Source organism: Sinohyriopsis cumingii, chromosome 11 (genome assembly GCF_028554795.1).
Source record: "Sinohyriopsis cumingii isolate HCF-2022 chromosome 11, ASM2855479v2, whole genome shotgun sequence".
Lineage (NCBI taxonomy): Eukaryota > Metazoa > Mollusca > Bivalvia > Unionida > Unionidae > Sinohyriopsis > Sinohyriopsis cumingii.
This window is the reverse complement of record NC_142971.1, coordinates 46,583,866-46,600,541: the sequence shown is the minus strand read 5'-3', so window position 1 is coordinate 46,600,541 and position 16,676 is coordinate 46,583,866. Positions and strand designations below refer to the sequence as shown.

At 32.7% G+C, this 16,676-nt stretch overlaps 5 non-coding genes across 5 annotated transcripts; all 5 read left to right on the top strand.

Moving 5' to 3' along the window:
- Positions 1-4,525: 4,525 nt before the first annotated feature.
- LOC149788107 (5S ribosomal RNA) lies at positions 4,526-4,644 on the top strand. Its single transcript, XR_016424711.1, has one exon. It is a non-coding gene; the product is annotated as a 5S ribosomal RNA (ribosomal RNA).
- A 3,516-nt stretch (positions 4,645-8,160) lies between these two features.
- Positions 8,161-8,279, top strand: LOC149788106 (5S ribosomal RNA). Its single transcript, XR_016424626.1, has one exon. It is a non-coding gene; the product is annotated as a 5S ribosomal RNA (ribosomal RNA).
- Positions 8,280-9,185: 906 nt separating this feature from the next.
- On the top strand, positions 9,186-9,304 carry LOC149788105 (5S ribosomal RNA). The gene has a single exon (XR_016424699.1). It is a non-coding gene; the product is annotated as a 5S ribosomal RNA (ribosomal RNA).
- A 3,586-nt stretch (positions 9,305-12,890) lies between these two features.
- LOC149788104 (5S ribosomal RNA) lies at positions 12,891-13,009 on the top strand. Its single transcript, XR_016424721.1, has one exon. It is a non-coding gene; the product is annotated as a 5S ribosomal RNA (ribosomal RNA).
- Positions 13,010-13,915: 906 nt separating this feature from the next.
- LOC149788103 (5S ribosomal RNA) lies at positions 13,916-14,034 on the top strand. Its single transcript, XR_016424688.1, has one exon. It is a non-coding gene; the product is annotated as a 5S ribosomal RNA (ribosomal RNA).
- Positions 14,035-16,676: the final 2,642 nt, after the last annotated feature.

Here is a 16,676-nt window from a genome sequence, read left to right as displayed (position 1 = left end):
CTAGGCGAAATGAAGCAGAGTAGAATAGATTATTTTTTGATTTCCTCAAAATTGCACTCCAATGTGCAAAATATTTATTATGCAGATACATCCTTTAGTGATCATTCTTTTGTATACCTTAAACTAAATACCTGCAAAGTGGAAACAGGGCCCGGATTATGGATATTAAATAACAATGTTCTTTTTGAGGAAAAATATGTACAAAGAGTGAAATCAATTCTTACCGAGGGAAAAACTGACGAAATGTATTTCAGTGAACCACTCATTTGGTGGGATAATGTAAAATACAAAATTAAAAAATTTTCCCAAGTATACTGTACAAGAAGAAATAAGGAAAGATTAAAAGAATACTTTACATTGCAAAATAAATTAAAATCATTTTCAGAAAAAGTCGCAAATAAAGAACCATATGACATTAACAAATATGAAGAACTAAAACATCAGCTAAGTGACTATGAAACTGATTTTTGTCGGGGTGCTATATTGAGATCTAAGGCCAAATGGGCAATTGAAAGCGATAGAAATACTAAATATTTTCTAAATCTTGAGAAATATCGACACAACAAAAATGTAATCAATGAATTGATTGATGATGATGGTGTAATTATTTCAAATACAAGCGGAATCTTAGATGAAATACATCAGTTTTATAGTCATTTATATTCTTCGGTAACTGTTGATGATAATTGTACTGATTCACTTTTAAATTTTGTAAACTGTTCTGTATCTGATGAGGATAAAGATATGTGTGATGCCATAATAACAGTTGATGAAATACATACAGCTATAAAAGGGATGGCTAAAAATAAAAGCCCCGGCCCGGACGGATTGACAGTAGAGTGGTATTGTAAATTTTATGATTGTATATATGATATTCTGTTGCACATCTTTCAGAGTGTTAAGAATGACAATATTATGTCGAGATCAATGAGATTTGGGGTTATATCACTTATTTATAAAAATAAGGGGGATAATAGAAGATTGCAAAATTGGCGTCCTATCAGTTTACTTAATGTAGATTATAAAATTTTGGCAAGGATTTTGTCTACACGTTTAAAAATGGTATTACCCAAAATTATTTCTCAAACTCAGACATGTTGTATAGTTGGGAGAGATATTGCTGATACTATAGTCACTGTAAGAGATATTATAGATATGGTTGAGAGAGACAATCTTGAGGGATATATCTTAAAAATTGATCAAGAAAAAGCGTTTGACAGAGTTTGCCACTCATATTTGATTTCTGTTTTACGAAAGTTCGGTTTTGGTGACAATTTTATTCAGTGGATAAAGATATTTTATAATGAAATTAAAAGTAGTGTTAAATGCAATGGTCATCTAACGAAACCCTTTTTAATTAAAAATTCAGTCAGACAAGGTTGTCCTATATCAGCAATGTTATATGTATTAGCAGCAGAACCCTTAGGACTCGCTATCAAAGCAAATCCCACTATCAAAGGTATTCCACTCCCACTGTCTAGTAATACAAGTAAAGTTTTTCAACATGCAGATGATACAACCTTGACATTAGCGGACACACAATCCATTAATCAATCTTTTAATGTACTTGACTTGTATTGTAAAGGATCTGGTGCAAAGGTGAACAAGGAAAAGACAGAACTTCTGTGTATTGGATCTGGTAAACTTACTGATGATTATTGCAAACAATTACAAATTCAAATGTGTGATCACGTCATCTTAATTTTGGGAGCTTATGTTGGAAAATGTGCAAAGTTATGTGAGCAACTGAACTGGAATGATAGATTGTCTAAAATTAAAAACTTATTACAACTGTGGTCACAGAGATATTTGACAATACAAGGAAAAGTAACAGTTGTTAATAACTTATTAGTTTCTAGAGTATTGTACATAGTGTCAGTTCAGCCTCTTCCTGATATGATTGCTGATGAATTGAAGCAATTATTTCTCAGATTTATCTGGTCAGGAAAGTCCCATTTGGTTCACTATTATACAATAATTGGTGATAAGCGAAATGGCGGACTACAGTTAACTGATATAAAGATGAAAATGTATGCATTCAGACTAAAATTTTTAAAAAGATACTTTGATGTGAATTGCCATGCTATGTGGAAAAATACCTTTGATCACTTTTTATCTACTGTCCTGAACATGAGGTTGACCAAAGAGTTGTTTCTCATGTCTTTAAATAAGCAACAATTGAATACCCTACCTATATTTTACAGAGAAATGTTTCATGCATGGGAAAAACTTAGAAATAATATCGATACAAATATTGATGTGAGGAATGTTTTTGAACAACCTCTCTTTTTAAATCCTAATATTACATGTGCTGGTAAAACGTTGTTTTTCGCAGAATTTATAGAAGCAGGAATTGTTCGTGTTCAGGATATTACATATGAATTTGTACCTGGAATACTACCTTATAGAGCTATTCAAGAAATGATATACAAATCAAATTCTGAGATCAAAACAGATAAGATAAAAAAAGACTATAATTGCATAATAGAAAGTATACCATTAGGCTGGAGAAATATTGTTGCAACAGAGCCAAAACCCACTGTAACCAATGGGAGAAATAATATGTTTCTCAGAGTTGATACAAAATTATATGACCTCTGTTTATGTACAACACAACTATTTTACAAGCTTTTATGTACGTTGATTTTTCAAGAACCAGCTTCTGTTTCCTTTTGGAGTAAGATATTTAGTTTGGAAAAGCATAAATACTGGAAATTGATACACCTACCTTTCAAGACCCCAGATTGTATAGATTTGGATTACAGAATAATGCACAATCGAATATTTACAAAAGAGAGACTAAAATACTATGGCAAAATTGATAATGACTTATGTCCAGTGTGCCAGTTGGAAACAGAGGATTTATTTCACATGTTTTTGAAATGTCCTGAATTAAGCTCTTTTAAGAATTATATTGTATATATAGTTGAGATTCTTTTTAAAAATTGTAGAGTTGGTGTTCTCAATAGCACTTCTTTTGAACAAATGCTCATGATAGGATATAACAAAGAAACAAAATCAGTAAATAGTTATTTTTTGAACTACATTCTGAGCATTGCTCGATTGTGCATTTACAAAAGAAGAAACATTATGTCTTTATTAGGGAAACAAATAGACATCGAAAGATTGTTCCAATATTTGACTAGAAAATATATATTATATGCGTATCAACATTACAAAGACAAAAATCAGACTTTGATTACGAAGTATTTTGTAAAAGATAATCCTTTAATGAGAATAGAAGAGGATAAAGTGTTTATTACATTGTAGAATCATTGTTTTGTACTATAGGATTACAAAATAAAATTTTAGAATCATTGTTCTGTAATATAGCTTAACAAAATACTGTTGTAGAATCATTGTTTTGTAATATAGCATTACAAAATACTATTGTAGAACCATTATTTTGTAATATAGCATTACAAACTACTATGTACATACTGACTGTATATTTTTAACTTATATACTGTACAAAGCGTTTTTTAAATAAAGAAAGAAAAAAAAAAAAAAAAAAAAAAAAAAAAAAAAAAAAACCGGTCCTCGTCCGATCACCGAAGTTAAGCAACGTCGGGCCCGGTTAGTACTTGGATGGGTGACCGCCTGGGAATACCGGGTGCTGTAGGCATTTTTTAAATTTTTTTTTGGTTCCATCCTCACTGTGAGGATATGCGATCATATATGGCCAATATTTCTTGTTCACAAATCTGGTGCAAATTTTTCAGTTTCCTCTACCTCCAGGATCGAAATGGGCCGCCTCGTATGCCGTCCAGATCCTCCAAATTTCTTCTGATATTCCGGATTCAGCCTATAGCGAATAATTGCAACGTATGCAATCGATGTCTTTCATTTTGGATACTTGTCTGTGGTATTTCTTATTCAATAATTGATAGATATATTTGGAATGTATTATTTTTAATTATTTTAATTTATTTACCTGTTTTTAGCAGGGCACCAGTCTATCAGTGTGAAACTTGGCATCCCTTAGCGAATACTTCGAATATGGGCCATTGACAAAATAAATTGGTGTATAAATCTCTGTTTTGATTACAGTAAGTTTGGATGGATGTTCCCTGCTTCCACTTCCTTGCACTTTCTGTGTTTCCACAACTTTAACGTTTCCGAGCTGCAAGACGATATCCGTTTCAAATCAGATTCGAGTCCGTCTTTAAAGGTAGCTCATAGGCTGATGTCGATTATTTACCTATTGAATTAGTCAGTTGATACAAGATAAATAATAATAATAATAATAATGCCCAAAAACAACAAAAATGAACTGAATCTTCGTTTAAATGCATTGTTATTTAAGTCCATTTGAAGGTGTAAACCTCCGGTTAAGCAACTAATGTCCGAGTCCGAAAATGCCTGAATTACAAATTTGAATAATGTATGAAGGCAGTTTATCTATATAAGTTTTAATAAGTACACTTTAATTACTAATTTTACACGGCACATAAACGTAAACGTCTGTACATCGGAAACGGTGAAGAGAGAAGCGAATATAAGTCTTAAATTTACACACACTTGTGTCTACGGCCATACCACGTTGAAAGCACCGGTTCTCGTCCGATCACCGAAGTTAAGCAACGTCGGGCCCGGTTAGTACTTGGATGGGTGACCGCCTGGGAATACCGGGTGCTGTAGACTCTAATTTTTTTTTTTTCTTTTATAACTAAAAACAGTTGAAGTTTTTCTTTCTTTCTTTTATTGTAACTAAATTTACTTTATTCAATATAAATAATAAATAGAGCAATTTCTCGACTTTCATTTTCTCTTTTTCCTTAACTTTCTTCAATAATTCGGATCCTAAAAAAATCAAGTATAGGACCTGAATATAGCAAATGTTGCTTTGCACTTCTCTGCTCTTGGTTTCGATCCTTACTACTGGAATATGCGATCATAGATGACCAGTATTTCTTATTAACAAATTCGGTTCAATTTATCCAGTTTCCTCTACTTTTACTACCACAACAAGCTGCCTCCTTTCACGTCGAAATACTTCCTTCAAGTTTCTTCTCATATATTCCTGGTGTAGTCTCTAGCGCAGAGTTGCAAAATATGCGATCAATGTCTTTCATTTTGGGTACTTATTTGTGGTATTTCTTATTCACTAATTGATTGATAAATATGGAATGTATGAATTGTGAGAATTTTTTATATTAATTTATTGATTGATTGATTTCTTTTACAGCAGGGCCTCAGTCTGCCAGTGGGAAAATTGGCATCCTGTAGCGAATACTGTAAATATGGGCCATTGGCTAAATAAATTGGGTTATAAAATTCTGTTTTGATTACAGTAAGTTTAGATAGATATTCCATGCTTCCACTTTCTGTATTTCCACAACGTTAACTTCTACAAGTTGCAAGAAGAGATCCTTTGCAAATCTCATAAGACCCTATTTTTAAAGTTAGCTTATAGGCCGGTGTCGCTTATTTTAACCAAATGATAGGACAGAAAGAGGAATAATAATAATAATAATAATAATAATAATAATAACAACAACAATAATGTCCTGAATCTGCATTTTAAGTCAATTTCAACATGGAATTCTCCCCTTATCTGGGTCAGAAAATGGATGAGTGACAAATATGAGTATCTGAGGCCAGTTTTGCTTCTTTTGGATTAGAACTTTGAATCAGTATACACTTTAGTTACTAATATTATACTGCACACAAACATTTGTACATCGGAAACGTTGAAGAGATGTGTGACTAATCAGCCCAAGAGTCTTGAAAACGCATCAAGACAACAAATTATGTTTTACAGTCGAAATGTTGTTCTCACTAGAACTGAAATCATTTAATTTCTACTTAAATGCCCGAAAAATTTACAATTAAAACTACAATAAATGTTTTATACCTAGTCCCGCACAGTGACGTTTATCTGATTCCCTGTACTCACCGAGAGCATTCTGTGTCATATGGATGCATATCAAATGAAGTGAAAAGTAATGGAATACTCGCTTTTTTATTTATCCCTATGCATCGTGGTGCCCACACCATGATGAGACGCTGTTTCAATAAACCTTTTTATATATGTTCTTTACTGTTCTTCCTTTTTCTTCTTGCTTTATCATACTGACACACGAGAGAGAGAGAGAGAGAGAGAGAGTATGCAACAAAGTTCGCATAACTTTATCAGCTATTAACATTAATTGTACTTCTGTGTAATTTTATTTTTAACGCGTTATCCTATAACGATTGCAAACAAGGGCAAAAACTCTACTGATCTTACTCGATAATTATACCATACTGAATTAATAAGTTTATCTCGTAAAAACGGATCATATATATATCCTGGGTGGCTGAGGGTGTTTTAAGATATGTGTGTGTCTTTTGTGATATATATATATATATATATATATATATATATATATATATATATATATATATATATATATATATATATATATACGTTTGTGTGTGTACATACATACATACGTGTATTATTTACATATAGTCTTGGATAATTTTAATTATTGGGATATGGATTTTAGATATCAACAGATACAAAGGAAACAAACGTTTCAATACATATAATGACATTTTCTTAAATTCTACATTGTATCATATTGACCTACTACTTGCTAGGCAAGCTGACTTTTATAAAATTTGCAAACTCCTTATATATATTTAAACTTACTTTTAGTATTCAACCAGAAAATCAGTACAGTGCAGAAAGATTGAAAATATTATTTCTTTCATATATATATATATATATATATATATATATATATATATATATATATATATATATATATATATATATATATATGTGAGAGAGAGAGAGAGAGAGATGGGGGGATTCGGAATGGTTTAAACAGACTCTAAATTACACTGATAAAATGTACATCAGTCCAATGGTTAACATGATAGATTTCTATCAAGCTGGTTGCCCTATTGTACCCTTGAGCAAGACTACCCTCATTGCCTAACAAAACCAAGCAGTCTTTTGCCAGAACACCATAATGTGAACTTAGGCCATCTAAATCAAATTCCTATGTGAAATTTGCCAATATAAGCCAATACACTTTAATGCAAACTTAGCCAATCTAAACCAAATATCTTAATGGAAACTTAGCCAAACACCTTAATGTGAACTTAGCCCATCTAAACCAATGTACCATAATGTGAACTTAGCCCATCTAAACCAAGAAAAGAATAATGTGATATTGGCTCATATAAACAAAAACACCTTAATGCTATCTTAGCCAATCTAAACCAACCGACTTAATTTATTTTTATAAAGAATACAAAGTGAAAATTTAAATACTTTTCAGCATTATAAATGAAATCACAAATAGTCCATGAAAAGTTATATGACAAGTCCAAAAGGGTAGTGTTCCAAATGAATGCCAGTGGTTTTCTGAATGAAGTCCAATTTTGAATGTGCTGATGTAATAACAATCTTGACGTGTGGCGATGATGTAATTTAGAATGTCCTTGAATGAATTCATAATAGTCCCAAAATAGCGATTTTTGATATTTGGACATTAGTATTGGGGTGTATGGACATTTGTTTTGCTTATCAAAACGTTGGAAATCGCCGACACCATGCGGTATCGGCATAGGCTGCTTACTAGCCACAGGGGGCTCGTATCATTGCTTACAATGAAACTATCAGTCGTACATATAGTATAAAATGTATGACTGTCAGTTCAATTGTGAGCAACGATGCGAGCCCCTGTGCTTACTAGCCTGCCATGCAAACTTGACCGACCTTTCATCGAGATATACCTGCATGAAATCGAGAGAAATACGATTTATTTTCTCAGAAATAATTCCGAGTATAACATCATTTGTCGTTAATGAAGCTGACTGACGAAAGAAAACGACAACCTTGATGAAATTTGACACGGAACTCGCCATTGTATTACTATTCAAATGACTGCACAAATATGGCAACCTACATGTCAGTGACATCGGCGATCAAATAAGCTCTTGCTTCTTTACAGATTGAAACTGAAGGGATGTATTGTCGTAAGCAGAGCTCTCCCCTGTCTCTAATATATATATATATATATATATATATATATATATATATATATATATATATATATATATGTGTGTGTGTGTGTGTGTGTGTGTGTGTGTGTGTGTGTAATATATCTTTGTAACGACGAAGAGACAACCTATATTAGTCTTAAATTTGTACATACAAATGTCTACGGCCATACCACGTTGAAAACACCGGTTCTCGTCCGATCACCGAAGTTAAGCAACGTCGGGCCCGGTTAGTACTTGGATGGGTGACCGCCTGGGAATACCGGGTGCTGTAGGCATTTTTTAAATTTTTTTTTGGTTCCATCCTCACTGTGAGGATATGCGATCATATATGGCCAATATTTCTTGTTCACAAATCTGGTGCAAATTTTTCAGTTTCCTCTACCTCCAGGATCGAAATGGGCCGCCTCGTATGCCGTCCAGATCCTCCAAATTTCTTCTGATATTCCGGATTCAGCCTATAGCGAATAATTGCAACGTATGCAATCGATGTCTTTCATTTTGGATACTTGTCTGTGGTATTTCTTATTCAATAATTGATAGATATATTTGGAATGTATTATTTTTAATTATTTTAATTTATTTACCTGTTTTTAGCAGGGCACCAGTCTATCAGTGTGAAACTTGGCATCCCTTAGCGAATACTTCGAATATGGGCCATTGACAAAATAAATTGGTGTATAAATCTCTGTTTTGATTACAGTAAGTTTGGATGGATGTTCCCTGCTTCCACTTCCTTGCACTTTCTGTGTTTCCACAACTTTAACGTTTCCGAGCTGCAAGACGATATCCGTTTCAAATCAGATTCGAGTCCGTCTTTAAAGGTAGCTCATAGGCTGATGTCGATTATTTACCTATTGAATTAGTCAGTTGATATAAGATAAATAATAATAATAATAATAATAATAATGCCCAAAAACAACAAAAATGAACTGAATCTTCGTTTAAATGCATTGTTATTTAAGTCCATTTGAAGGTGTAAACCTCCGGTTAAGCAACTAATGTCCGAGTCCGAAAATGCCTGAATTACAAATTTGAATAATGTATGAAGGCAGTTTATCTATATAAGTTTTAATAAGTACACTTTAATTACTAATTTTACACGGCACATAAACGTAAACGTCTGTACATCGGAAACGGTGAAGAGAGAAGCGAATATAAGTCTTAAATTTACACACACTTGTGTCTACGGCCATACCACGTTGAAAGCACCGGTTCTCGTCCGATCACCGAAGTTAAGCAACGTCGGGCCCGGTTAGTACTTGGATGGGTGACCGCCTGGGAATACCGGGTGCTGTAGACTCTAATTTTTTTTTTTTTCTTTTATAACTAAAAACAGTTGAAGTTTTTCTTTCTTTCTTTTATTGTAACTAAATTTACTTTATTCAATATAAATAATAAATAGAGCAATTTCTCGACTTTCATTTTCTCTTTTTCCTTAACTTTCTTCAATAATTCGGATCCTAAAAAAATCAAGTATAGGACCTGAATATAGCAAATGTTGCTTTGCACTTCTCTGCTCTTGGTTTCGATCCTTACTACTGGAATATGCGATCATAGATGACCAGTATTTCTTATTAACAAATTCGGTTCAATTTATCCAGTTTCCTCTACTTTTACTACCACAACAAGCTGCCTCCTTTCACGTCGAAATACTTCCTTCAAGTTTCTTCTCATATATTCCTGGTGTAGTCTCTAGCGCAGAGTTGCAAAATATGCGATCAATGTCTTTCATTTTGGGTACTTATTTGTGGTATTTCTTATTCACTAATTGATTGATAAATATGGAATGTATGAATTGTGAGAATTTTTTATATTAATTTATTGATTGATTGATTTCTTTTACAGCAGGGCCTCAGTCTGCCAGTGGGAAAATTGGCATCCTGTAGCGAATACTGTAAATATGGGCCATTGGCTAAATAAATTGGGTTATAAAATTCTGTTTTGATTACAGTAAGTTTAGATAGATATTCCATGCTTCCACTTTCTGTATTTCCACAACGTTAACTTCTACAAGTTGCAAGAAGAGATCCTTTGCAAATCTCATAAGACCCTATTTTTAAAGTTAGCTTATAGGCCGGTGTCGCTTATTTTAACCAAATGATAGGACAGAAAGAGGAATAATAATAATAATAATAACAACAACAATAATGTCCTGAATCTGCATTTTAAGTCAATTTCAACATGGAATTCTCCCCTTATCTGGGTCAGAAAATGGATGAGTGACAAATATGAGTATCTGAGGCCAGTTTTGCTTCTTTTGGATTAGAACTTTGAATCAGTATACACTTTAGTTACTAATATTATACTGCACACAAACATTTGTACATCGGAAACGTTGAAGAGATGTGTGACTAATCAGCCCAAGAGTCTTGAAAACGCATCAAGACAACAAATTATGTTTTACAGTCGAAATGTTGTTCTCACTAGAACTGAAATCATTTAATTTCTACTTAAATGCCCGAAAAATTTACAATTAAAACTACAATAAATGTTTTATACCTAGTCCCGCACAGTGACGTTTATCTGATTCCCTGTACTCACCGAGAGCATTCTGTGTCATATGGATGCATATCAAATGAAGTGAAAAGTAATGGAATACTCGCTTTTTTATTTATCCCTATGCATCGTGGTGCCCACACCATGATGAGACGCTGTTTCAATAAACCTTTTTATATATGTTCTTTACTGTTCTTCCTTTTTCTTCTTGCTTTATCATACTGACACACGAGAGAGAGAGAGAGAGAGAGAGAGAGAGAGAGTATGCAACAAAGTTCGCATAACTTTATCAGCTATTAACATTAATTGTACTTCTGTGTAATTTTATTTTTAACGCGTTATCCTATAACGATTGCAAACAAGGGCAAAAACTCTACTGATCTTACTCGATAATTATACCATACTGAATTAATAAGTTTATCTCGTAAAAACGGATCATATATATATCCTGGGTGGCTGAGGGTGTTTTAAGATATGTGTGTGTCTTTTGTGATATATATATATATATATATATATATATATATATATATATATATATATATATATATATATATATATATATATATATATATATATATATATACGTTTGTGTGTGTACATACATACATACGTGTATTATTTACATATAGTCTTGGATAATTTTAATTATTGGGATATGGATTTTAGATATCAACAGATACAAAGGAAACAAACGTTTCAATACATATAATGACATTTTCTTAAATTCTACATTGTATCATATTGACCTACTACTTGCTAGGCAAGCTGACTTTTATAAAATTTGCAAACTCCTTATATATATTTAAACTTACTTTTAGTATTCAACCAGAAAATCAGTACAGTGCAGAAAGATTGAAAATATTATTTCTTTCATATATATATATATATATATATATATATATATATATATATATATATATATATATATATATATATATATATATATATATATATATGTGAGAGAGAGAGAGAGAGAGATGGGGGGATTCGGAATGGTTTAAACAGACTCTAAATTACACTGATAAAATGTACATCAGTCCAATGGTTAACATGATAGATTTCTATCAAGCTGGTTGCCCTATTGTACCCTTGAGCAAGACTACCCTCATTGCCTAACAAAACCAAGCAGTCTTTTGCCAGAACACCATAATGTGAACTTAGGCCATCTAAATCAAATTCCTATGTGAAATTTGCCAATATAAGCCAATACACTTTAATGCAAACTTAGCCAATCTAAACCAAATATCTTAATGGAAACTTAGCCAAACACCTTAATGTGAACTTAGCCCATCTAAACCAATGTACCATAATGTGAACTTAGCCCATCTAAACCAAGAAAAGAATAATGTGATATTGGCTCATATAAACAAAAACACCTTAATGCTATCTTAGCCAATCTAAACCAACCGACTTAATTTATTTTTATAAAGAATACAAAGTGAAAATTTAAATACTTTTCAGCATTATAAATGAAATCACAAATAGTCCATGAAAAGTTATATGACAAGTCCAAAAGGGTAGTGTTCCAAATGAATGCCAGTGGTTTTCTGAATGAAGTCCAATTTTGAATGTGCTGATGTAATAACAATCTTGACGTGTGGCGATGATGTAATTTAGAATGTCCTTGAATGAATTCATAATAGTCCCAAAATAGCGATTTTTTATATTTGGACATTAGTATTGGGGTGTATGGACATTTGTTTTGCTTATCAAAACGTTGGAAATCGCCGACACCATGCGGTATCGGCATAGGCTGCTTACTAGCCACAGGGGGCTCGTATCATTGCTTACAATGAAACTATCAGTCGTACATATAGTATAAAATGTATGACTGTCAGTTCAATTGTGAGCAACGATGCGAGCCCCTGTGCTTACTAGCCTGCCATGCAAACTTGACCGACCTTTCATCGAGATATACCTGCATGAAATCGAGAGAAATACGATTTATTTTCTCAGAAATAATTCCGAGTATAACATCATTTGTCGTTAATGAAGCTGACTGACGAAAGAAAACGACAACCTTGATGAAATTTGACACGGAACTCGCCATTGTATTACTATTCAAATGACTGCACAAATATGGCAACCTACATGTCAGTGACATCGGCGATCAAATAAGCTCTTGCTTCTTTACAGATTGAAACTGAAGGGATGTATTGTCGTAAGCAGAGCTCTCCCCTGTCTCTAATATATATATATATATATATATATATATATATATATATATATATATATATATATATATATATATATATATATATATATATATATATATATATATATATATATATATATATATATGTGTGTGTGTGTGTGTGTGTGTGTGTGTAATATATCTTTGTAACGACGAAGAGACAACCTATATTAGTCTTAAATTTGTACATACAAATGTCTACGGCCATACCACGTTGAAAACACCGGTTCTCGTCCGATCACCGAAGTTAAGCAACGTCGGGCCCGGTTAGTACTTGGATGGGTGACCGCCTGGGAATATCGGGTGCTGTAGGCATTTTTTAAATTTTTTTTTGGTTCCATCCTCACTGTGAGGATATGCGATCATATATGGCCAATATTTCTTGTTCACAAATCTGGTGCAAATTTTTCAGTTTCCTCTACCTCCAGGATCGAAATGGGCCGCCTCGTATGCCGTCCAGATCCTCCAAATTTCTTCTGATATTCCGGATTCAGCCTATAGCGAATAATTGCAACGTATGCAATCGATGTCTTTCATTTTGGATACTTGTCTGTGGTATTTCTTATTCAATAATTGATAGATATATTTGGAATGTATTATTTTTAATTATTTTAATTTATTTACCTGTTTTTAGCAGGGCACCAGTCTATCAGTGTGAAACTTGGCATCCCTTAGCGAATACTTCGAATATGGGCCATTGACAAAATAAATTGGTGTATAAATCTCTGTTTTGATTACAGTAAGTTTGGATGGATGTTCCCTGCTTCCACTTCCTTGCACTTTCTGTGTTTCCACAACTTTAACGTTTCCGAGCTGCAAGACGATATCCGTTTCAAATCAGATTCGAGTCCGTCTTTAAAGGTAGCTCATAGGCTGATGTCGATTATTTACCTATTGAATTAGTCAGTTGATATAAGATAAATAATAATAATAATAATAATAATAATGCCCAAAAACAACAAAAATGAACTGAATCTTCGTTTAAATGCATTGTTATTTAAGTCCATTTGAAGGTGTAAACCTCCGGTTAAGCAACTAATGTCCGAGTCCGAAAATGCCTGAATTACAAATTTGAATAATGTATGAAGGCAGTTTATCTATATAAGTTTTAATAAGTACACTTTAATTACTAATTTTACACGGCACATAAACGTAAACGTCTGTACATCGGAAACGGTGAAGAGAGAAGCGAATATAAGTCTTAAATTTACACACACTTGTGTCTACGGCCATACCACGTTGAAAGCACCGGTTCTCGTCCGATCACCGAAGTTAAGCAACGTCGGGCCCGGTTAGTACTTGGATGGGTGACCGCCTGGGAATACCGGGTGCTGTAGACTCTAATTTTTTTTTTTTCTTTTATAACTAAAAACAGTTGAAGTTTTTCTTTCTTTCTTTTATTGTAACTAAATTTACTTTATTCAATATAAATAATAAATAGAGCAATTTCTCGACTTTCATTTTCTCTTTTTCCTTAACTTTCTTCAATAATTCGGATCCTAAAAAAATCAAGTATAGGACCTGAATATAGCAAATGTTGCTTTGCACTTCTCTGCTCTTGGTTTCGATCCTTACTACTGGAATATGCGATCATAGATGACCAGTATTTCTTATTAACAAATTCGGTTCAATTTATCCAGTTTCCTCTACTTTTACTACCACAACAAGCTGCCTCCTTTCACGTCGAAATACTTCCTTCAAGTTTCTTCTCATATATTCCTGGTGTAGTCTCTAGCGCAGAGTTGCAAAATATGCGATCAATGTCTTTCATTTTGGGTACTTATTTGTGGTATTTCTTATTCACTAATTGATTGATAAATATGGAATGTATGAATTGTGAGAATTTTTTATATTAATTTATTGATTGATTGATTTCTTTTACAGCAGGGCCTCAGTCTGCCAGTGGGAAAATTGGCATCCTGTAGCGAATACTGTAAATATGGGCCATTGGCTAAATAAATTGGGTTATAAAATTCTGTTTTGATTACAGTAAGTTTAGATAGATATTCCATGCTTCCACTTTCTGTATTTCCACAACGTTAACTTCTACAAGTTGCAAGAAGAGATCCTTTGCAAATCTCATAAGACCCTATTTTTAAAGTTAGCTTATAGGCCGGTGTCGCTTATTTTAACCAAATGATAGGACAGAAAGAGGAATAATAATAATAATAATAATAACAACAACAATAATGTCCTGAATCTGCATTTTAAGTCAATTTCAACATGGAATTCTCCCCTTATCTGGGTCAGAAAATGGATGAGTGACAAATATGAGTATCTGAGGCCAGTTTTGCTTCTTTTGGATTAGAACTTTGAATCAGTATACACTTTAGTTACTAATATTATACTGCACACAAACATTTGTACATCGGAAACGTTGAAGAGATGTGTGACTAATCAGCCCAAGAGTCTTGAAAACGCATCAAGACAACAAATTATGTTTTACAGTCGAAATGTTGTTCTCACTAGAACTGAAATCATTTAATTTCTACTTAAATGCCCGAAAAATTTACAATTAAAACTACAATAAATGTTTTATACCTAGTCCCGCACAGTGACGTTTATCTGATTCCCTGTACTCACCGAGAGCATTCTGTGTCATATGGATGCATATCAAATGAAGTGAAAAGTAATGGAATACTCGCTTTTTTATTTATCCCTATGCATCGTGGTGCCCACACCATGATGAGACGCTGTTTCAATAAACCTTTTTATATATGTTCTTTACTGTTCTTCCTTTTTCTTCTTGCTTTATCATACTGACACACGAGAGAGAGAGAGAGAGAGAGAGAGTATGCAACAAAGTTCGCATAACTTTATCAGCTATTAACATTAATTGTACTTCTGTGTAATTTTATTTTTAACGCGTTATCCTATAACGATTGCAAACAAGGGCAAAAACTCTACTGATCTTACTCGATAATTATACCATACTGAATTAATAAGTTTATCTCGTAAAAACGGATCATATATATATCCTGGGTGGCTGAGGGTGTTTTAAGATATGTGTGTGTCTTTTGTGATATATATATATATATATATATATATATATATATATATATATATATACGTTTGTGTGTGTACATACATACATACATACGTGTATTATTTACATATAGTCTTGGATAATTTTAATTATTGGGATATGGATTTTAGATATCAACAGATACAAAGGAAACAAACGTTTCAATACATATAATGACATTTTCTTAAATTCTACATTGTATCATATTGACCTACTACTTGCTAGGCAAGCTGACTTTTATAAAATTTGCAAACTCCTTATATATATTTAAACTTACTTTTAGTATTCAACCAGAAAATCAGTACAGTGCAGAAAGATTGAAAATATTATTTCTTTCATATATATATATATATATATATATATATATATATATATATATATATATATATATATATATATATATATATATATATATATATATATGTGAGAGAGAGAGAGAGAGAGATGGGGGGATTCGGAATGGTTTAAACAGACTCTAAATTACACTGATAAAATGTACATCAGTCCAATGGTTAACATGATAGATTTCTATCAAGCTGGTTGCCCTATTGTACCCTTGAGCAAGACTACCCTCATTGCCTAACAAAACCAAGCAGTCTTTTGCCAGAACACCATAATGTGAACTTAGGCCATCTAAATCAAATTCCTATGTGAAATTTGCCAATATAAGCCAATACACTTTAATGCAAACTTAGCCAATCTAAACCAAATATCTTAATGGAAACTTAGCCAAACACCTTAATGTGAACTTAGCCCATCTAAACCAATGTACCATAATGTGAACTTAGCCCATCTAAACCAAGAAAAGAATAATGTGATATTGGCTCATATAAACAAAAACACCTTAATGCTATCTTAGCCAATCTAAACCAACCGACTTAATTTATTTTTATAAAGAATACAAAGTGAAAATTTAAATACTTTTCAGCATTATAAATGAAATCACAAATAGTCCAT